Source organism: Pieris napi, chromosome 3 (genome assembly GCF_905475465.1).
Source record: "Pieris napi chromosome 3, ilPieNapi1.2, whole genome shotgun sequence".
Lineage (NCBI taxonomy): Eukaryota > Metazoa > Arthropoda > Insecta > Lepidoptera > Pieridae > Pieris > Pieris napi.
This window is the reverse complement of record NC_062236.1, coordinates 2,570,710-2,594,378: the sequence shown is the minus strand read 5'-3', so window position 1 is coordinate 2,594,378 and position 23,669 is coordinate 2,570,710. Positions and strand designations below refer to the sequence as shown.

General features: G+C 31.2%; 1 protein-coding gene and 3 long non-coding RNA genes across 8 annotated transcripts in view; 1 reads left to right on the top strand and 3 right to left on the bottom strand.

Moving 5' to 3' along the window:
- The window catches only part of LOC125063340, a 78,486-nt gene that overhangs the window by 15,338 nt on the left and 39,479 nt on the right, over positions 1 to 23,669 (bottom strand). The window contains exon 1 of one of the 4 annotated variants that reach the window (XM_047669745.1): positions 1,843 to 1,994. The exons of 2 other annotated variants lie outside the window; for them this stretch is intronic. The gene's annotated coding sequence lies outside the window, so the exon portion shown is untranslated. Of the gene's footprint in view, positions 1 to 1,842; positions 1,995 to 23,669 lie in introns of those variants that run through there. One more of the 4 variants, XM_047669747.1, reaches the window with a different exon arrangement.
- Positions 18,091 to 19,952, bottom strand: LOC125063364. Of its 2 annotated transcripts, none has more exons than XR_007119503.1 (2): positions 19,222 to 19,952; positions 18,091 to 18,120 (listed from the first exon to the last, which is right to left on the bottom strand). It is a non-coding gene; the product is annotated as an uncharacterized LOC125063364 (long non-coding RNA). The 2 variants fall into 2 exon arrangements; XR_007119504.1 differs by having other exon boundaries at positions 19,231 to 19,952.
- LOC125063365 lies at positions 20,024 to 21,384 on the top strand. The gene is made up of 2 exons (XR_007119505.1): positions 20,024 to 20,253; positions 21,355 to 21,384. It is a non-coding gene; the product is annotated as an uncharacterized LOC125063365 (long non-coding RNA).
- On the bottom strand, positions 22,180 to 22,811 carry LOC125063368. Its single transcript, XR_007119508.1, has 3 exons — positions 22,770 to 22,811; positions 22,414 to 22,666; positions 22,180 to 22,223 (listed from the first exon to the last, which is right to left on the bottom strand). It is a non-coding gene; the product is annotated as an uncharacterized LOC125063368 (long non-coding RNA).

Sequence of the window (23,669 nt, the reverse complement as noted above, 5' to 3'; positions counted from 1 at the left end):
GCAGTCAGGGGTACTAACCACTAGACCAATGAGTCGTCAATTCTACACTCTGATATAGTCTATATCTAATATATAAAATTCTCGTGTCACAATGTTCGTTCCCATCCTCCTCCATACCATATATTCATATTCAGTAAGTCTGAGAATCGGACAATATCTATTTTTCATCCTCCTAAATGTTAAGGGGATGATAATTTTATTTTTATTTTTTAGACAACATTTTTTATTTTTATTTTATTGATACAGCATACAAAAATACATACAACGCCTAATTTTCACCCCTCTACGATCAACACCTATTTTTGATTATTGAAGATAGTTATTTTTATTGAACTTAAAAAATGTTTCCTTGAATGAAAAAATGTTTTCCAAAACAACGTTTGCCGGGTCAGCTAGTAGTCAGATATATATTTGTCTTACATATGAATGCGAATGGAGATAATAGGGAGACTTTTAGCAGACTACATGCCGATGCATAAGCGCTATTTTTGGACATGTAACAGGACTCCAGGAGGTCTAGAAACATTTATCTTGTCTGGCAGAATGGACCAGACCTCGAGGCCGATCCACTACTCGCTGGACCGATCAAGTAAAGGATCTTACAGGCTTATCACGACCTTCAGAAATGAAGAGTGCGACTGAAGTAGTACACCGATGCATGGCCACCACGCATTAGCTAATTCAAAGTGATATTTACTGATAATTTGCTTCTACGCTGTCAATTGATGTAAAACTGCGATCGAGTACCAGCAGGATAAACATTTTCTATATGGTTCTCAAACTCAAACTCAAAATATCTTTATTCATATAGGTAAACAAGTACACTTATGGACGTCAAAAAGAAGTTACATTAATTGTAAATTTACATTTACTACCAGTTCGCAAGTCAAGGGCGTAGAGCGGGTAAGAAGAACTGGCAAGAAACTTTCCACTACTCTTTTTAATCGCCAAGTAATGAGTCATACAAATTGTTTGAACTGGAGCAAATGAATCCCAAGGATTAGGATCATTTAAGTATTTGTCAAATTTATAAAAAGCTTTATTGATTAATTTACAATTATTCATAATCGATTGTGCATTTAAATGGCCTATTATGTTGTGGTCTGCAATTCAATTGTTCCAAACAAGAAATATTTAAATTTTCTTGACCTAAAACCAATTAATATAAAATAAGTCTGTATAAGGCTCACGGATGACCTCATATGCGATTGGTCTCGCGTTGTTCACGCAACTTCTAATTCAATCAAACCGGATCGCTGTGTTGTAAGTACATTGTATTGACATTTTAAGTTAGAACTTAGAAGGGAAAGGATAGAAATTGGCAAGAACCACCGCATTACTACATTTTACACCATACAACGTGAATACTAGGCAATTTAAAAGTTATAGTAAAGTAAAGGCGAAAATATGGATTTTTAAAATCATGTAATCGATTGATGTGTAAGATTAGGCCATAATTGTAAAGGTGAGCCCCGTTTTTCCGTTCAAGGAGTTTTCTCTACCCAAGAAGGCAATGACTTTTAAACCCGCTACCATTACCCCTACGCGGTTTCGCGGGCTTGGTTTCTCTTAAGGAAACAAAATAGACTTTAACAAACTACACTTTCTTACTTTTTTACAAGCAATAACTTAATACTATGAAATAAATAAAAGTGGGAGTAACATAGGACAAAGAGAGCATTAAAATCCGTAGGAGTATACTTTGGCGAATTTGTTGACACAAGTGTCTTGAGTGGGTTTTATGAACAATACCGCTTATAATTATGATAATTACGAAATAATTAATGTCAAGACACGGAATGCAACCCTGAATGCTATCGCAATCGGAGACATAGTACATACGTTTAGCGCAAGGGCAACCACATACAAAAACGTCACTAATCACTCCACAGTAACACTATCACTTAGCACTGAATCCAAAATGCGCGAATTTTGTCGATTTTCGAACGTATACGCGTCTGAACGCGTTCGTAGAGCAGTTGTAAGTTGCGTGTACGCGGGTCGCGGGCGCCAGCGACAGGCTTCGCAGGTGCGACAGAGACAGATGTAAGGCTGTAGCGCCTATCTCGTCAGTAATGAGTGCGAGGGAGATAGATGGGAGGCAATAGCGGGAGTCCGGTTACGTATCTCGATATGGTAGTTGTAGAGATGAAGCCTGTTGCGAGCTTTTTAAAACTTTTAATTAGCGTCTCAGTATAATGCATTTGCCGGGTTCTATGTTAAATAGTATTACAACTTGTCGAAATTGTTACATTCTTAATTAAGATGTAATTTATTTTAAAATTTTATTAGATGTATGTGTTATATGTATCGTAAATATGTAACCAGGGCAATGGTCTATATTAAAAAAATGTATCGAATTTATTAATTCTATCTTAATAACCATAACATTTAACTGTTAGGTAAACAGAATACATACTGTTAGTATGTATCTTCTTAGGAATGGCTATCTTTGAAACTAAGTTGCCAACCACCACAGCCCATTGACACTTGTTAATATATGGGTTGGCAGTCGTTGAGAGAGGAGTAGGCTCTTTTTTTAATACCACAAGTATTTGCTTTGCACGAGGCAGTTTATCAAACTGCGTAAATAAAAATTAAACCTTTTTTTATATTTCATGAAAAAAAAAGTCTTATGACATATATAACGGCTACGCACTTGCGAGCCTTCTGTCAATGTAGCCATATGAGGCGGTATCACTTAATAACAGATGTATAAAAAGCTTAATTTTAAAGACCTTGGTCCTGTTATTTATAAACCGACTACAAGCTTCAGAACTTCAAGTACAGTTGCAAATCATTCAATTTGAAAAACATTCATACTATAATGAAGGGTTTAGTACAGTAACTAAATGTAAGAGTAAAAAGCATTTAAATATAGTTCGACTTCATCTGTACTATATTTAACTCTGATCTTGTAGCTCCGTTGATGAAGTTACGTAATGATAACGATGTTGTAACATGTCTTATCATTATCTGTTGATCCTCTTCCGTCAACTTATCATACACATAATGACATAGCTAGATATCTAGATTAAATTGCTCAACAACCTTACAACTTTAGTTCAATTGGGACATGAAAGAACACATTGAAGAAGAAATTATAAATACTGAATTTTTCATAGCATACTTATATATGAAAGACAATAATAAAAATATATTTTTTCTTAGGGATGTCTCCCTAAAAAAAAATGTAAATCAGTGGCCAACGTTTTTAGGTCTGAGCCTCAGATGTCTATGTAGTTAATGATCATTATTCAATCTTATAGACAAGTAGGTGATTAGCCTCGAGTGCATGCCGTCGACTTTTTGGGTCTAAGACATGTCGGTTTCATCACGATGTTTTCCTTCACCGGTCGAGCAAATGTTAAATGCGCACATAGAAAGAAAGTCCATTGGTGCACAGCCGGGGATCGAACCTACGACCTCAGGTATGAAAGTCGCACGCTGAAGCTACTAGGCCAACATAGGCCACTAGGGATATATATGTAGATCAATATTAAAATTTATTAAAAAAAAAAAAAACATACCAAACAAGGAGCTAGTTTTTAACAGTTACAGTGAAAAATTTAAAATGCATGAACAGTTTTCATGACCGTTTTAAGTCTAGGAGTTAACTTTAAGTGAGTATACGGAAATAAATATACGTTTCTCATTTAGTAGAATTTTAGTATCGGTCCAGGTGTTGAGTTATTTTTTATATAATGTACGATGCTTCCGCGTCAGTATTAAAGGTAATATATACAGTGAAACTTGGTTAAGTGGGACCTGGATAAGTGAGAAACCTCCATAACTGGAACTCATGCTGAGGTCCCAACACTTTGGCACTGAATTACCTCTGTTAGTGGGACGAGGTAAGCCTCTATATCTGGGATTTGTTCTTTCGATTTATCATCATAGTTACCTCTATAACTGAGACAGCGAGTAAATTTTATATGCATAAACCTCTGTAACTGAGATAACATTGTTTGTTTACTCATTCTTATTCTACCCACAAATTCCACACGTAATTCCAAGTACGTAAGTAATTTTGAGCTTCAGTTACCTTCAGTTTTAGTTTCGCTTTACTATCTACAGATATTTATTTGAAAAATGCCAAAACGAAATCTACAATCGTTATCATTACGTGAAAAACTGAAGTTAATATCCGTTTATAAAAGTGGGAAGACACGCTAATTTTTTTAAATTTAAACTCATTTACATACATAACACGTTATTTTATTTAATGATCGCACCTCTATAACTGAAATAACCTGTATTCTCACCTCTATTAATGAGACAGATATTTATTTATGCCTGTATATCTGAGACACTGGGTAAGTGGAATACCTCTATAAGTGAAACGACATTGCAGGTCCCTTGATGTCTCACTTAACCAGGTTTCACTGTATAACATATGTATTTTATTTAAACATTAAATATACATTTTTGTACACAACATTTAAATATGAATCTTAAAAATCAAAAGAAAAAAATCTAATTTAAAATGATATTTTTTAACCAATTTTTGATAATGCATTTTTCACTTACTTCGTCATAATTACTTTTAAGTCTGCATTCTACTCTTGGTTCCTTCTTCCAGTACCTTCTTTAAGTACCACATTAGGCTATTTACATCGTAATTAATGACAACAATTTGATATCATAGCATTGGTAATTCTTTTTTGTCTTACTTACGAAGGCAGTAAAAAATCCTACCATATTAATATAATTCCACTTTCTCAGATCAATTTCTACTAAAACAGGTATATTTAGCCAATACCACTACACTGATGTGTGCTGTGCTACTTCCAATCCACTTGACCATTTCACCCGCGACTTGCCGAACTGCTTTTCAACCAAATTATACGTGACATAGTTTTCATACAAATTTCATATTAGCGGCCCACTACGATAATAACTTGAGTATATTAAAAACGCGTTTACAAAAATGAAAATAATTTAACACAAGTTATGTAACCTAATATAAGTTAAGTTTATTATATACATTTTAGTTAATAATGAAAAGCTTAATTTTTTTTAGTTTTTACCACAATCATAAATTGTAATTTAACATATACAAACATCACAAATAGTTGAATTAAAATAAACTGTCTAATAGTGACCTAACCTTTTATTCCGAAACGTAATTAACCCCTGTTGGTCTTCTTCACTCTTATGTTACTTTGTAAATAAATAAACAGGACAAAACATTTACTAAGGTATTTGGTATATCTTAAAAAATCTTGGCTATTGCGAAATCATAATCAAGCCTTAGTAATTACCACAGATAATAGACGCGCCAAGATAATAGCTGCAAAGTAATTCGCATTCCGACTGTACCCCACACTGCCTGACCATTCACCCGACGAAGGTCAAATATAGGCTTATGTGACACAAAAGAGGTTTTAATGAAATATTAATTGTTTAGAATAAATTTAAAACAATTGGCCCACGCTATTCGATATTAAGTGCTATCAGTTCCAATGATAATTGTTCAGGAAGACAAGGCAATAATTGGCTCTTCAAATATCGGAAATCGGTCCTTACATATGAAATTGGCGTTTTGTATGGGAGGAACAAAAGTGGATGTTTTTGAAGTTATACTTCTTTAGGCGCGTTATGAAAAATTTATGAGAGTGAAATTTTACGATGCGCGCGCACCTGTGACACAAAATTGGGAGTGTGATTATAGCGTGCGCGAGCGAGATAGGAATAAGACAATCTACAAGTAAAAAGAAATAGAATATGCGTGAAGTTCGTATGCCAAGAATTTTGAATGACCATAATGACATTTGTCATTTACTTTTTAAACAAATAAGGAGTTTTAATTATTTTTTCAAAGAAATTTATTAATTTTATATTGTGCAATACTGCCAAAGCTATACATGCATACATCTTAGTGTTTGGTAGAGATGTTCTAAATATATAATAATATATACTTTTAACTAAATAGAATTTATGTTACACTTAATATAAGAGAATAATAATAAAAAAATATTTATTTAATTTTTCAAATATAAACTGAACTTAATTGACTATAATGACTCCTTTTTCAGTCTTTGATTATTTAATTGTAATTAATTATTTGTATGCAATCAAAAACTATTTTTAATAATGCCAAAGAAGTATAACTTCTTAAGCGCGTACATAAGTACACGCGCCCTTTTTTTTTAAATAGAACATTTAATCAATCAAAGTATACATTACATACCATTGCTATCTATGCACTTTTGCCATTGTGGAACTCGTACGCGTCAATAACGCACGCGATATTTCATGATTTCCATTTTATAAAAAATTGAAACGGGCAACTGATATGAATCATGGTTTTCGAAATACAAATTCACGAGTAAATAGCTGTAAAAAATTGAATTTGGAATTCCTAACCAAAGAGGATATATTTAAGGTCAAAGTGGCCAGTATGACAAAACGCCGATTTCATATGTAAGGACCTAATATAAACGTGACCTACGTATAATTAAGTTTTTGAATATCACTCCAGTAGCTGTTTATCGAATTAATACATTGCTTAAATACCTATGTTGTCCTTGTGTTAAATTGCCATGAACTTTATATGAGAATCGTTTTATGATAATTTAAATGTCATATTCACACCACGCTGTTAGCAATAAATGCAAATTACAGGTAACATTATTCGAAATTTGCGTTTTCCAGTAGGTACAATTAGTTTTGTCCCTAACAAGTATAGAAAAACCTTCAGAGATATTATGTCTCTATTTTCACACTAAATTATATATATATTACACTTTTTGAGAATTCATTTAATAAGAGTACTTATTTATAAGTTTAAATTACTTGAAAGGGATTAACGTCAAGATTTTCACAGAACCAATTTGACTTCACGAAATTCTTTAAAAGCCGGCCGCACTCGCGCAACCTCTGGCATTGAGAGTGTCTATATCACTTAACATCAGATGAGCCTCCTGACTGATTTGCCCATGTTTATTAAAAAAAATGATTCAGGGTCGAAACTTTTATCTCTGAGTCTGGACTCCCATATGTCAAAAACGTATTCGATTTTGTCTTGCTTTGCTTTGGGCCTCGTGGCAGGTGGCTTTTGAAATTTGACTTTGGAATAGGCATTAGATCATGTGCCAACCTGAAAAAATGCTTGCTTTAATACTCGACGGAAACGAACATGCGACATATAGGCTTGGCCACAAAGCAAGTCGTAGATATCTTTAATTATTACTTTAAATATATTTAGTGGCGCCACAACCTACAATCTCCTTACCATTTTAGCAATAAAATATTTTATCATTAACACAATGACAGCTCATTAAAGAAAAATTAATTTTATATATATAAGCCACCTACGCAATACCCACACGACAAAACCTTAAATTACATCAGAGAAATTATTCATTGAGATAATAACGTAATTTATGGGAAAGGGACTATGAACTATAAATAGTAATTTTAAAGTTTAAAGTTATGATCCTTCAAGTTTATTTTCGTTTCATATTTTTCCATACTAATTTTGTGTTTACACAAATGCCTTAATAATCAACGTGTCTATTAAAAAACTATTTTCGATTCCTGAAATGAATATAGCATTAGATGATTTTCTCAATATTTATGGCTTTATGTATCTTAATTTATATGAAAAATACTAATCCATACGAATCCAAATACTGTATAAATGTGTTTTAATATAATATTATGAGATTTATTTATAACGCAAAGACAATACTGCAACTTGACTGCAAGAAAGACATATCACCAAAATAGTTAACACGGATTAGATAAACAAAGGATTTAAAAAAAAAATATTTCCTATGGACGGATTTTTGTACTATTTTCACTAGTAAGAGATTGATAAACATTATGTGGTTTTTAAATTAAAAAAAATAAATTCCAAAAAAGTATTCCTAAATTTACTGAAGTAACGATTATTGGTGAAAATTGAAAAACTCAAAAAGCCTAGCTAAATCACACCAAATCCACGCGGGCCGTAGTGGGATTAATATATCTTAATTTGGTAGCCATTAAATTTGCAATTTCGTTTGTTCGGGCTGAATAAAAGAGATGACTTACGAGGAATTAGATCGTCATGATATACCTATATTATCTATGCATCAATTAGGCAATCATTTATTAGGTGAAATGAAATAAGGGACACAACGACATTCGATAGTTATAATTATAAGCTTATTTGTCACTGGTAATTTTCAGTTTAAACGATAACAAATTACAATAGTGGGTAGTGAATTGGGATCACGCCTTAATTACATTTAGTAGCTGTGGGTGGAACCACGGTCAACAGTCAAACGAGTGGGTTAGCCGTTTTCTACACACTTTCATTTAAAAATACGTAGAATTATATCGTCGACTCAAATACTTGTGATAACTATAATAATTGAAGAGGTGGAAAAATTATCCAGCATTACGGTATAACATTTATTATTAATAATAATAAATTGATTAATAATAATAATTAAAATAACAATACATGTACTACAATTTAAATATGTATTTGGGGAAGTGAGTGTCGTTTTTCTTGATGGTCTCAAGACGGGGCACTGACGATACACGAGCAGTACGCTGTGTAGGTTTTCATTAAACCTTTCAAACAAATTCATAAGAAAAATAAAGTAAGTTAATTATTACTAAGGTAAAAGCCCCGATAGATGATCATGTACCAGAATATGATCACTTCATGTATTTGTATATCTATATTCACACTGTCTACACACTGTATACGTGCTAATGATAATATAAATTAATAAAAAATCTGCATTTACTGCACAAGACGTTATGCAACAGAATTGCCATATATAGTTCATATATGTAACTACTAAGCGAATACATCAACCAATAGCGTGTATTTTTTCTCGATCTCCTTTTCTTCGACAAAAACGCTGCACATCTTCGTGACGTTTCATTCGTAAAAAATTTACCCTCATGTGCCTAAAGAAGTTTCACTTCAATAATAATTAATAATAAATTTATTATTTCTAATAAAACCGTTTAGTTGATCAATCAATCGTCACTGAAATATTTAATTTAGTGACATGTCAAGAATGGTTCTTGGTTTGTGAGGAACATTATGTTAGGATCATAAGGTCCCTTAAAAATTTGTTTTTATTTATCTATCTTTATTTTATCAATTTATTAAAAGGAGACATCCAAACTATTCTATCACATACTCACAAAGGCTTTCGTCGTTGTATATAAATTTTATTTACAGAACTAAGTGCAATGCTAATGTAAAGATTTCTAAGCCAGCGGATTTCCAACGTATTGTTCACTTCCATTGTTAAAACATACATGAATCATCGATGTTAGGAAACATTCAAAAACATTTTTAAAAGTAACTTCGCGGTCAAGCACATCTTATGATTCGTTTCAGTTCTTCATAAATTATGTATAGTAATTTTCTTTCGTATGATCATGGCGTTTTATTGGAGATTTCGGATTGGAAAAATACAGAAAGCAGTTGCCTAACATCAAAGAACCAATAAAGTATAATAGACAGGATATGACACGGCGATGGTCGTGAAATAAAAAGTTTCACTACTTTCATCGTTCATATTGAACCAACGAAATTGCATGCGAAATTTTTACAGTATTCGGTAATATAAACATTATCTCGGGTACCAGGCTCTATATGTGTCGTGTCGTATGGGGGGGGGGGGGGGGTAATATATTACTATGATTTTAAAATGTACTTAGAAAAGATGAATTTATAGCAAAAGGATTCTGTTCATTTTATAAAAATAACAACTGTATACAGTTTTATGATATTTTAGTTGAAATTTAACCACACATTTGTAAACAAATAAATAAAGGGTTGTAAGTTCATGAGGTTTACCGATTCAAGTAAGTCCAAGCGAACAGTCATAAATCAATCTTACCAATTATTCATAATCGGTCACTGCCAGCTCTATACATAGATAGATAATATAGGTAGATCACGAATTTGTACTTCGTGGTGAGCTATTCAAAACCGGTTCTATGCAGCTGCGCGCGATCATATTTTAATAACTTGTTTACATTTAATAGTGTATAAATATAATGTATATAATATATATACAAATGTTTTCCTACAAATTCTTGCTGGAACCAACTCCAGAAAGTGACGCCTTGTTTTATTTAATGCATACCAATAGAGGCTTCATCTTCTAATAGTGCCATCTCTTTTTGAAGGTTGGCGTTCATCATGACTACTTTTAATTTGGATGCCACGCTTCTGAACAATGACTTGGTGCTTTGACCAAACTAAGATTCTTCAACCAAGAGACAACGCAGACACTGCGGCCAGGTCTCCTTCTACCTGCCACTTTGCCTTGAATGATTAGTTGAAGGAGCACGTATTTTTTGGTGTTAAGACGTGTCCAAAATCCCTACTCAAGTTTCCTTTTCTTAACCGTCATAAGCACTTTGTTCTTCTGCATTTTGTCCAGTACGGTTGTATTTCGTATGCGGTCTGTCCAAGATACAAGCATACGCCTATAACTCCAGATCTCGAAGGCTTTCAGTTTTTTAGACATACTCTGTAAACGTCCAAGATTCTACGTCTTAGAGCAGCACAAAGTAGACGTAACATCGTGGAATGCGCGGTCTAAGTACTAAATGTAGGCGCCTGTAACTATGTATTTTTTTAGTTTCAAAGTCAAAATCATTTATTTATATAGGTAACACAATGTACACTTATGAACATCAAAGAAAAAATAGTCAGTTCTCAAATCAAGGACGTAGGACGGAAAAAAAGAACTGGCAATAAATTTTCAAAAAGGCTTACCGCGCTTGTTCAATTCTATAACGCTGTGAAAACCCTTTTCATCAATCACTGTGCTTAGATATCGAGACACGTAAATAACGAAAAGAAGCATATAAATGTAATTGAATACAGAAATCTGAGGCCATAACCAAGGGTTGTAGCAACACTGGTTTTTTAATTCTTAAACTACACACACACACACACACACACATACAATTCTAAAACTTGTGAAACATTGCAATGACTTGACGGCATCTTCCTGTATCATCGCTACCGGTCTATTACCACTTGCACTTAATGTTTTTATGCAAAGCTAATCTTCCTAGTGAATCCCAATCTATTGCGACGTAATTACTCTCACGAGATGTTATTACGTGATCTGTTTTATAACATCGTATATTAAAAGCGAATACATAAACAATACCTATTTCCTCTCGGCTCACGTTTTTTCTATATTTCTAAACGTAAATTAATCAATAAAGCTTTTTATAAATTTGGCGGAAAGTTTCTTGCCAGTTCTTCTTGCCCGCTCTACGCCTTTGACTTGCAAACTGGTAGTAAATATAAATTTTGAATTAATTTTACTTCTTTTCTGACGTTCATAACTTACTGTGTGGTGTACTTGTTTACCTATATGAATGAAGTTATTGACTTTGACTATACTATATTAAAAAAAATGTATATTGGTATCTAATAAATTTGGTTTTTAAGAACGTGAAAATGCACTTATGCAGGCCTTCGCCATTGATGTCGAGACTGACGCGAGGCCTGTGGACCTGGGTCTACCCTCAACTGCTGCAGGGGTAGCGAGACCCTATATCCTCTAAAAAACCTAAGCTCTCCCAAGCTCTTAAGAGCGGCCCTTAAGATGGGCCCTCGGGCTTTGCCAAGGCATTCAACTCAAGGGCCACCAATAAATGCTACACCCTAACTAACAGAGGCTATAAGGCAAATGATAACATTTTGTCCTACATACAGATAAAGCACGTATACTTAAGACTTCCTAGAATAGTGCATTATTATATTACATACCTTATTCAATTGCTTACTAAATATTCATTAAAACAGCAATTTATTAGCAGCGATTACTTCGATATGAATAATTTATTAAATAGTTATTCACAAAGGTTTTAATAGCGCTAAATACAAAACTCCTAGATACAATCTAATCTACGAGAATCTAAAAATGATTACGACCATGACACAGGATAATGCCTGTTCCAAAAAACAGGCATACCTACTTGATCAATAAACACTTAATAACACAGCAGTGCTAAGCATTTTGAAAGTACACGATATCCTGTTTTACAAAAAATATTGTAGGAAGGAAGTTTAGACTGAAAAAAATATAAATCACAATCAATTAATTACTATTGCTTATGTCACACATGGATAAGATGTTTTGTATGTATTTATTTATTTCGTAACTACAGCTAACGTACAGTATTTATAATATATAATTACACTAAAAATATAGCCAAAGATGTAATACAAAATATATATAGGGATATATACAAAAAGGTTAAAATATTTACAAAAGGGAAAACAGCAATAAATAAGTAACTAATTTGGCTGTGTTGTGTGATATTGTAAAAGTGAGGATGTGGTGATGCAGGTGATTTTGAGATATGGGTACCTATGCTTCATACACCTTTTAATCATATTTAAGATAGCTTGAAGAAGTCAAAGCTGAGTTTTTTGCATAGTTAGTATTGATGTGGGGAACATGAAACATTTATTACTAAGCATTACTTTTTAGCGAAAATAATAACTCAAAAGTAATAAAAAAGCAGGACAGACCTGTCGAAAGTATGTCTAAGTAATGGCCTTTGGAATATTTAATTTTGATTGGTAAGATTCACATATGAGAGTGTAAATGTGTCAGATGAAACTGAATCCGAATTTGTAGGTGCCCTAACAAAAAGGTTGGTTTAGTTCAAACACTTAACGCACTAATTAATAATTATACCAACGAATATATAATAATATGAATATTCAATACCTCTTTAATTCATAACAACAAAGCGACCATGAAGCCAGTGATACTACGTGCAGACAGAAGTAGATTGTGCAATCATTTAGACACTTCGCAAGACAAATTCAATTTTTAACGCAAGCTAAATCGCACCCAACAGTTATAAAACGAATAAAACGTTTGGTCTTTAGATCTGAGACATTGTGAAATGAGAAATGTTTATACATTTTAATGTAAACAGTTTTATTTTCAAAACTATAACACGGATTGCTGCCCTGCGATTCTGTAACTCACTGTTAATCCGTGAGTCCACTACGCAGTAACAGCGCTCCCTTCGTCACTGACGTAATTTTTGGAATCTCATGGTATTCTGTTAAGAAATTTTACATTACGTCTTGATAAGTGGAGGCAGGTAACCTAGTAAGTTGTTGTCTATTAATATCGTGACAATTGACTCATTTTATTTTATAAAAAGAGTAAATTGTCAAAATTTTCATCATACATAAACAAAATATTTTTAATAAAACAAAATAGAGAACAAAATGGTCGACGTTTGAAATAAAATTAATAATATTAAAAAAAAGATAAACTGCCCTGCGATTCTGTAACTCGCTTCACACACTCTCAGCGCTGAGTTTTGCTGTCAAATCGTTCGTTTCGGTGTCATGTTACAATTTGGTATTCTGTTAAACAATAACCGCGACAAAAGCGCCGCTCAAATAAGATTGTTCACATTTGGAACTAAAATTTGGCACTGCTACACTTACGCTCCAAAATTGTTGGTATTTGGTATTCTGATACATACCATTTGACATCTCATCTCATTTAAATGTACATTTTGTACGTCAAATTAAAAGTTGCTCTTCCCTCGCTGAAATCGTCATTTACCAGTGAGTTAGCCATTTTTAGCGAAGTTAAAACTTGTTTTTATGTGAAAATATTCTAACATAGGACAATCTATATGTATCTTGGGGTAAGTTTATAAAATAATATTTATCAATACAGCATTATTTTACGAAAAAAATTATATATATAAACATTAAGCTTCGTGAAATTGAACTTTGTTATTGTTACAGAAGGCCCGTTTCCACTTTTAAAGTTTAAACCTCTATTTCAAGAAATAAATGATGTAATCCATTAAAAAATACTTAATATAATATCTATAGATGGCGAAGAAAATGTAGGCACGAAACGACCAATTGGTTTCTCGGCGTTGGTTATTATCGCTTTTTTCCAATACTCAAGAAATTATATGGTATTGACGAAACCTAGAACATATGCTGCTGAGATGAACGAAGAGTCTAGTAAATACTAAATAGATGATCTAAGGTAAACATTTTGATTACTTTAGCATTAAAAATATAATTTTTATCCAAGAACCAATTTTTCGATGCAGTCTTGATCATGTCTTGTCTCCAGCAGAGATAAGTCGAACAAAAAACGATAAATAAGATAGGTAAATATTGTAATATATTTGTATTTTTCTACTATACTAAAATTATAAATCTAATAATTTCAGAGATCCCCAAATGTTCAAAATTCCTGATAGAAAAATACATTCTGCCTTTGAAGAAGAAGAATATTACATGTGTATCATACAACAAGGCCCCTGGATATAAAAAGACACAATAGTGCAGACATTTTCAAATTATTGAATTTCGACTATCCTTCAATTTATAATAAATGATAACACAGTACAATTTCGGTTCCTATATTTTTATAAAATATATTGATATAACATTAAGGTTTTGGATAAAAACATTATTCTGCTTTACACAAGTATGAAATACCATCATTACATACATGATGGTTTAAGTACTTATTAAGCTTTTTTAAATTTATCGTTCATAACTATTACTTTTTACAAACTAATTAGAAAATATATTAAAATAAATATATTTATCTACAAAATAAAGTAGATGTCATTGATTAGCTCTATGTGAGGCAACGGCGGATCCAGGGGGGGGGTCATGGGGGTCATGACCCCCCCCTGAGCAGGACTTAGATGGACCACTAATTGAACATAATGATTTTATATGTAAATTTGTCGCCATACAGATTATATGTTACTACATACCTTCAATATTTAATTCATTTTTATATAATATAACAACTTTGTATGATGGCAAACGTTTGGGAATGAACGCATCGAAAATTTGAATTTTCCGCGCCATACTTGCGCGCGCTTGTCGCTATGAAACGTCTAGCTAGACCTTACCTCAATCGGAATCGGAACGACTAAACTTCAACATATCATAACATATAGACCAGTGCAGATAGCCTTTAAAATAAATAAAAAGTGAAAAAAATTACAGTAGGATGAAACCCATTAGAAAAGCAGGGGAATATGATCAAAATGAAAGGAAAAATAAATTACGGTCGATCTGAGGTCGGGAAGGGGTCGGGGGGGGAGTTTTAAGGGTAAAAAACGGTTTATCTCGATTTCCGGCAAAACTAAAAGTCCTATCGAAGAAAGTTAAATGGCAAAGTTGTAGGTAATAAAAAGATCTAAAACTTTTGTATTCACACATTTTTCACATAACCTCAAAATTTATGTGAAAAATTCAAAAAACCAAGTTTTTGGTTTTTTATTTTTATCTTTAACAAAAATATTTTTTTTTTAACGAAATTTGGTCAAAACTTACTTTTCTATATCCCAAATACACTGTAATTTATTTGATTAAAAATATTTATTTGTTCACCTTATTTTGAATAATTATCGAAAAAACACCCTAATTTTCAATCGAAAATTCTGACGTCAAAATTTCAGCTTTTTTCAAAAAGTTGGTGCCCTTTCAGTTCGTTAAAATCTCTACTTTCCTATGGTAAAAAAATATATATATATTACCATAGTAAATCTTCTCAGAAAATGCAAAAAATCGTATGCAGTAACGCCCAGAACTTTTTGAAAAAAGCTGAAATTTTGACGTCAGAATTTTCGATTGAAAATTAGGGTGTTTTTTCGATATTAATTCAAAATAAGGTGAACAAATAAATATTTTTAATCAAATAAATTACAGTGTATTTGGGACATAGAAAGGTAAGTTTTGACCAAATTTCGTTAAAAAAAAATATTTTTGTTAAAGATAAAAATAAAAAACCAAAAACTTGGTTTTTTGAATTTTTCACATAAATTTTGAGGTTATGTGAAAAATGTGTGAATACAAAAGTTTTAGATCTTTTTATTACCTACAATTTTGCCATTTAACTTTCTTCGATAGGACTTTTACTTTTGCCGGAAATCGAGATAAACCGTTTTTTACCCTTAAAACTCCCCCCCCGACCCCTTCCCGACCTCAGATCGACCGTAATTTATTTTTCCTTTCATTTTGATCATATTCCCCTGCTTTTCTAATGGGTTTCATCCTACTGTAATTTTTTTAGGTTTCAAAAATTATCGGCACTGGTCTAATAGTCTTATTTTAAATTTTGACATCAATATGTATCCTAATAGGAAAATTGGATACACTACCCTGTCAGCGAAGCGACAGCAGAAAGGTCTTTCTCTACGTTGCGCAGAATTAAATCATGGCTAAGATCTTCAATGGTTGAAGATCGCCTAACCGGACTGGCACTTCTCCACGTTAATGAAAACGTACCCGTTGACGTAAATGACGTAATAACGCGTTTCCGGAAAACACGTTAAAGAAAAATTGATTTAGTTATTAAAATATATGTATTTTGTTTGATGGAATCCCTTGTCGTACCATCTTTTCACTTTTGCGAAGTTTAGCGTAATACCCCTCGACATACCTCTAGCTGTTATGACAAATCATTCACCACGATTATGTCATATAAATAAGCTGCCTCATTCCGTACGTGATAGTCAGGCCGAGCTAAGCTCGCCAAAACAGCCCGAGCTGAGCTGTAAAGGCCCTAAAGGCCAACACCGAGATTCCACTTCAAAAAAAAAATGTGATAGTGTTTCTCTGGATGTCTTCAAGAGAAGATGGTAATATGTACGTGTATATAGGTTGGTCCAACTAGTGACGTCAATAATTTTTTTTTAGATTCCTCACACCTGGGGCTATACGAAAATACCCCATGTATGTTCCGCGATTTTTTGTCGTTTTCGAGTTATACATTTTTTTGTGTTTTTTCAATATTTTCTGCCAGCGAGGTTTCAAAAATTCATATCTTTCTTTGTTGTAGGTATTTTACAGTTTTTTTCTGTTAAATGATTCCAGAAAAAAATCCCAGCTTCTTAAAATTAAAGTTTAATTAACCATAAGAATAATAAAAGTCGAAAAAAAAAACATTTTTAATGCTTCAATGATTTATAGCCTATCCACCAAAAAAAAACCACCGATTACAACAAAAAAGACCAATTAAGTACCATTTTTTTCTATAATTTTGGTAGCTTAGAACCCTGTGGAGTTTTTAAACTTAGCCAGAAGCTATGGAAACTTCTTTTTGTATTTTTAAATTGAAGTCGAATGTTTGGGCAAATCCAGCTTAAAACTAAACTTCTAACTTTAAAACCTTTTTTGAGTAGCTTTAACTCATTTTAGGAAGCTGATATTTTTTTTATTTAAACAACATTTAAGACAATAATTTCATAGAAAAAAAGATGCAAAATACCTACAACAAAAAAAGATAGGAATTTTTGAAACCTCGCTGGCAGAAAACAATTCAAAAAACACAAAAAAAATTATAACTCGAAAACTACAAAAAATCGCGGAACATACATGGGGTATTTTCGTATGCCCCCTGGGGGCATGTGAGGAATCTAAAAAAAAAATATTGACGTCACTAGTTGGACCAACCTGTATGTACACAATATTATGTGTTAAGTTTTTCAAGTGTAGGTACAATAAAGAATAAATATTTTTAAGTGCAATACTTACGTACATTAATAAAATACCTACTTTTTACTTGTATCTATTGTTATCAAAATTAAATTATAAGTTCTTTACTTGACCATGACTATGTGACCCCCCCCTGGCACAAAAGCTGGATCCGCCCTTGATGTGAGGCTGTGTTTTAATTAGTTTTTATTATACTTAAGTTTGTTTTACTGAAAGTTATTTTGTAGTGTGTTAAAAGTTTACTATAATCATTAAATTAAATGTTTAAAGTTATTATATTGTTCTTTTATTCACCTATAAAGTAACATGGCTTATATATTTTTCATTTCGGCTTAGCTATGTATTTAACTCGGTTACTACGTTTTCTATAGGCAGTCATTAAATAAGTGGTAGATTTAATTAATCATTTTATTAATATAATATTATTAGATACAAAAAAATTATTATGAAGTACACAATTATCTTAAACACGGTAATACAATTTTTCATATAAAAATCATAGTTGTCCAAACTGCATTCAAAATAGATTAGTGGTCTCGGTTTAATATCTCTTCTTAACATTTCAATAATTGGTCATTTTCTTCCTCATTCTTGACAACTACCACTGATGGCTGTAATACAATGATTATCTGTTAAAATTGTAAATAGGGAAATGTGGTAGGTCACTGTACTGACACAATAATATTGCATAGCAATTTAATTATTGTAAAGTTAAGGTAAATAATAAAAAAACTTGCATAAAACACACAAAAACTTATATATGGGATATCTTTGTATTTCTAAGTAAAGTATCTTAAAAACATGTTTGATAATATTATAACTAAGCCAAATATTATTAAAAGTTTTATGGTAACAAGGCTTAGTAATTTCGCACAGTATTTGATTCAGTACTATGAATAAAAAAAATCTTGAGCAAACCTATATTTAGACTCAAAAATCCAAATCCAAGTATGTACTTTAAAAACAATTATTTATTAATAAAACAAATCCAAGACCCATAAAGGGTATGTTTAGTTTTAAAGTGTAGTCAGCAGCAATAACTATCTTTTGATTGCTTCATTAAATAAGTTATGGCAATGTTGTTTCCAACATTTAAAATTAACGTTGATCACTTGAAATGGTATGAATTTGAGCAATTGAAAGCTTATATATTTGATCCAACATACCTAACATGATTATTTATACTTGTATTCTGAAATCTGAACAATTAAATTAAATTCAACTTGATCAGTTAAAATTAATACTTCTTATATTTCATGAATGGAATTTGAAGTTAGGAAACCTAAAAATATTTTTTTATTTGACATTTTTAACCAACAATTTCATTATTCTTTACAATGTCGCTTCGATTTAACCTATTACATTTGACTTCAAATTTGCCATCAAACAAACAAACTTTGTTAACTGTTTTACTAGTCACTACTTATTCCTATTTATTTACTATGATAGTTATTATATTTCTAAAATAGTTTTAATAGAATTCAGTTTTTATGAGTGTTAGTAAAAACATAGGTAATATTGTTGTTGTGTGTTTGACCTCTGAATCACTTAAAAAGGTTGCAATAGTAGTTTCATGGCATCTAAAAAGTACCAACACTTGCACTTACACAAATGAATAAATATATAAACACTAATTTTTCTTCTTTATAGATAGGTACCCTTTTATTTTATAATTACTCAACAAAATATTATATGAAAACATTGGTATTAACCTTGGTTACCTTTAGTAACATTTTGAAAATTTAAAACACCTATCCATCCTGTTTACTTTGAATCCGTAGCCCATTTGCTGAGAGAATCACTTTTAGCGTGACATCATCTTTTATCTTTTTGTTAAGATAATATTCTTAATTTTTTTACAATATATCCAGATGTTAGGTATCCCTTGTTTCGTGCTGAAACATAATTAATATTTTTAAGTTTCTGTCGCTCATATACACCACGGCTGGTCAGTTGTCGGGTAAATACGAAATATAAACTCTTAATTGGAAGTTATAAACAAAATACGTAACTTACGATTGACTAATAAATAAACTCACTACTTACCTTTAAGCGGCCCCATTGCCAGATGGGTTTTAATAATTTTCCTCGCTATTCTATTATTTTCCATCAGATAAATCATTTTTGAGATATTTTCACGGTTTATCTTTTTTTTTAATATTTTTTTTAATTCAAACGTCGACCTTTTTGTTTTATTAAAAATATTTTGTTTATGTATGATGAAAATTTTGACAATTAACTCTTTTTATAAAATAAAATGAGTCAATTGTCACGATATTAATAGACAACAACTCACTAGGTTACCTCCCTCCACTTATTAAGACGTAATGTAAAATTTATTAACAGAATACCATGAGATTCCAAAAATTACGTCAGTGACGAAGGGAGCGCTGTTACTGCGTAGTGGACTCACGGAATAACTATTATTTTATAAAAAGAGTTAATTGTCAAAATTTTCATCATACATAAACAAAATATTTTTAATAAAACAAAATGGTCGACGTTTGAATTAAAAAAAAAGATAAACCGACAGAAACTTAAAAATATTAATTATGTTTCAGCACGAAACAAGGGATACCTAACATCTGGATATATTGTAAAAAATTTAAGAATATTATCTTAACAAAAAGATAAAAGATGATGTCACGCTAAAAGTGATTCTCTCAGCAAATGGGCTACGGATTCAAAGTAAACAGGATGGATAGGTGTTTTAAATTTTCAAAATGTTACTAAAGGTAACCAAGGTTAATACCAATGTTTTCATATAATATTTTGTTGAGTAATTATAAAATAAAAGGGTACCTATCTATAAAGAAGAAAAATTAGTGTTTATATATTTATTCATTTGTGTAAGTGCAAGTGTTGGTACTTTTTAGATGCCATGAAACTACTATTGCAACCTTTTTAAGTGATTCAGAGGTCAAACACACAACAACAATATTACCTATGTTTTTACTAACACTCATAAAAACTGAATTCTATTAAAACTATTTTAGAAATATAATAACTATCATAGTAAATAAATAGGAATAAGTAGTGACTAGTAAAACAGTTAACAAAGTTTGTTTGTTTGATGGCAAATTTGAAGTCAAATGTAATAGGTTAAATCGAAGCGACATTGTAAAGAATAATGAAATTGTTGGTTAAAAATGTCAAATAAAAAAATATTTTTAGGTTTCCTAACTTCAAATTCCATTCATGAAATATAAGAAGTATTAATTTTAACTGATCAAGTTGAATTTAATTTAATTGTTCAGATTTCAGAATACAAGTATAAATAATCATGTTAGGTATGTTGGATCAAATATATAAGCTTTCAATTGCTCAAATTCATACCATTTCAAGTGATCAACGTTAATTTTAAATGTTGGAAACAACATTGCCATAACTTATTTAATGAAGCAATCAAAAGATAGTTATTGCTGCTGACTACACTTTAAAACTAAACATACCCTTTATGGGTCTTGGATTTGTTTCATTAATAAATAATTGTTTTTAAAGTACATACTTGGATTTGGATTTTTGAGTCTAAATATAGGTTTGCTCAAGATTTTTTTTATTCATAGTACTGAATCAAATACTGTGCGAAATTACTAAGCCTTGTTACCATAAAACTTTTAATAATATTTGGCTTAGTTATAATATTATCAAACATGTTTTTAAGATACTTTACTTAGAAATACAAAGATATCCCATATATAAGTTTTTGTGTGTTTTATGCAAGTTTTTTTATTATTTACCTTAACTTTACAATAATTAAATTGCTATGCAATATTATTGTGTCAGTACTGTGACCTACCACATTTCCCTATTTACAATTTTAACAGATAATCATTGTATTACAGCCATCAGTGGTAGTTGTCAAGAATGAGGAAGAAAATGACCAATTATTGAAATGTTAAGAAGAGATATTAAACCGAGACCACTAATCTATTTTGAATGCAGTTTGGACAACTATGATTTTTATATGAAAAATTGTATTACCGTGTTTAAGATAATTGTGTACTTCATAATAATTTTTTTGTATCTAATAATATTATATTAATAAAATGATTAATTAAATCTACCACTTATTTAATGACTGCCTATAGAAAACGTAGTAACCGAGTTAAATACATAGCTAAGCCGAAATGAAAAATATATAAGCCATGTTACTTTATAGGTGAATAAAAGAACAATATAATAACTTTAAACATTTAATTTAATGATTATAGTAAACTTTTAACACACTACAAAATAACTTTCAGTAAAACAAACTTAAGTATAATAAAAACTAATTAAAACACAGCCTCACATAGAGCTAATCAATAACATCTACTTTATTTTGTAGATAAATATATTTATTTTAATATATTTTCTAATTAGTTTGTAAAAAGTAATAGTTATGAACGATAAATTTAAAAAAGCTTAATAAGTACTTAAACCATCATGTATGTAATGATGGTATTTCATACTTGTGTAAAGCAGAATAATGTTTTTATCCAAAACCTTAATGTTATATCAATATATTTTATAAAAATATAGGAACCGAAATTGTACTGTGTTATCATTTATTATAAATTGAAGGATAGTCGAAATTCAATAATTTGAAAATGTCTGCACTATTGTGTCTTTTTATATCCAGGGGCCTTGTTGTATGATACACATGTAATATTCTTCTTCTTCAAAGGCAGAATGTATTTTTCTATCAGGAATTTTGAACATTTGGGGATCTCTGAAATTATTAGATTTATAATTTTAGTATAGTAGAAAAATACAAATATATTACAATATTTACCTATCTTATTTATCGTTTTTTGTTCGACTTATCTCTGCTGGAGACAAGACATGATCAAGACTGCATCGAAAAATTGGTTCTTGGATAAAAATTATATTTTTAATGCTAAAGTAATCAAAATGTTTACCTTAGATCATCTATTTAGTATTTACTAGACTCTTCGTTCATCTCAGCAGCATATGTTCTAGGTTTCGTCAATACCATATAATTTCTTGAGTATTGGAAGAAAGCGATAATAACCAACGCCGAGAAACCAATTGGTCGTTTCGTGCCTACATTTTCTTCGCCATCTATAGATATTATATTAAGTATTTTTTAATGGATTACATCATTTATTTCTTGAAATAGAGGTTTAAACTTTAAAAGTGGAAACGGGCCTTCTGTAACAATAACAAAGTTCAATTTCACGAAGCTTAATGTTTATATATATATTTTTTTTCGTAAAATAATGCTGTATTGATAAATATTATTTTATTAACTTACCCCAAGATACATATAGATTGTCCTATGTTAGAATATTTTCACATAAAACAAGTTTTAACTTCGCTAAAAATGGCTAACTCACTGGTAAATGACGATTTCAGCGAGGGAAGAGCAACTTTTAATTTGTCAATTGTCGTACAAAATGTACATTTAAGTGAGATGAGATGTCAAATGGTATGTATCAGAATACCAAATACCAACAATTTTGGAGCGTAAGTGTAGCAGTGCCAAATTTTAGTTCCAAATGTTAACAATCTCATTTGAGCGGCGCTTTTGTCGCGGTTATTGTTTAACAGAATACCAAATTGTAACATGACACCGAAACGAACGATTTGACAGCAAAAATCAGCGCTGAGGGTGTGTGAAGTGAGTTACAGAATCGCAGGGCTGTTCGTAATTTGTAAAGGGAACTATGTTTACCTCTACGTTACGACGACGTTAAAATAAGGAGTATTTTAAAGTCGATTTAAAAAAAGGAGGTCGTCACTTAGTATGAGTTATTGTTGGAATTTATTTGAGTATGCTAATCTAGGCTTTTTTTGAGAAGGCTTGCAAGTGCATTGCCGTCCGTTTAGGAATTGCTACGCTCTTAAAGCTGTGAGGGTATTGGGACTCGGTTGAAGGGAGATTGGAAGGGTATTAATGAACCTATATAACATAAATATAGACATGAATCATACATATGATGAGGAGCAACCAATCACTATATTGACATATTATGAAAACATAAGAATTGATTTTACTATAAATAGTATAATTTAAAATCTTTTTTTTACAAAAGCAAAACCTTTGGTTTATTTTCCAAGTATGAAATAATTTTCTTTTCGATGAGCTTTCCTTTATCTGAAGGCTATAGAACAAAGGACCATAAAACCTTCAAAGCGAAAGACAGCCTTATAC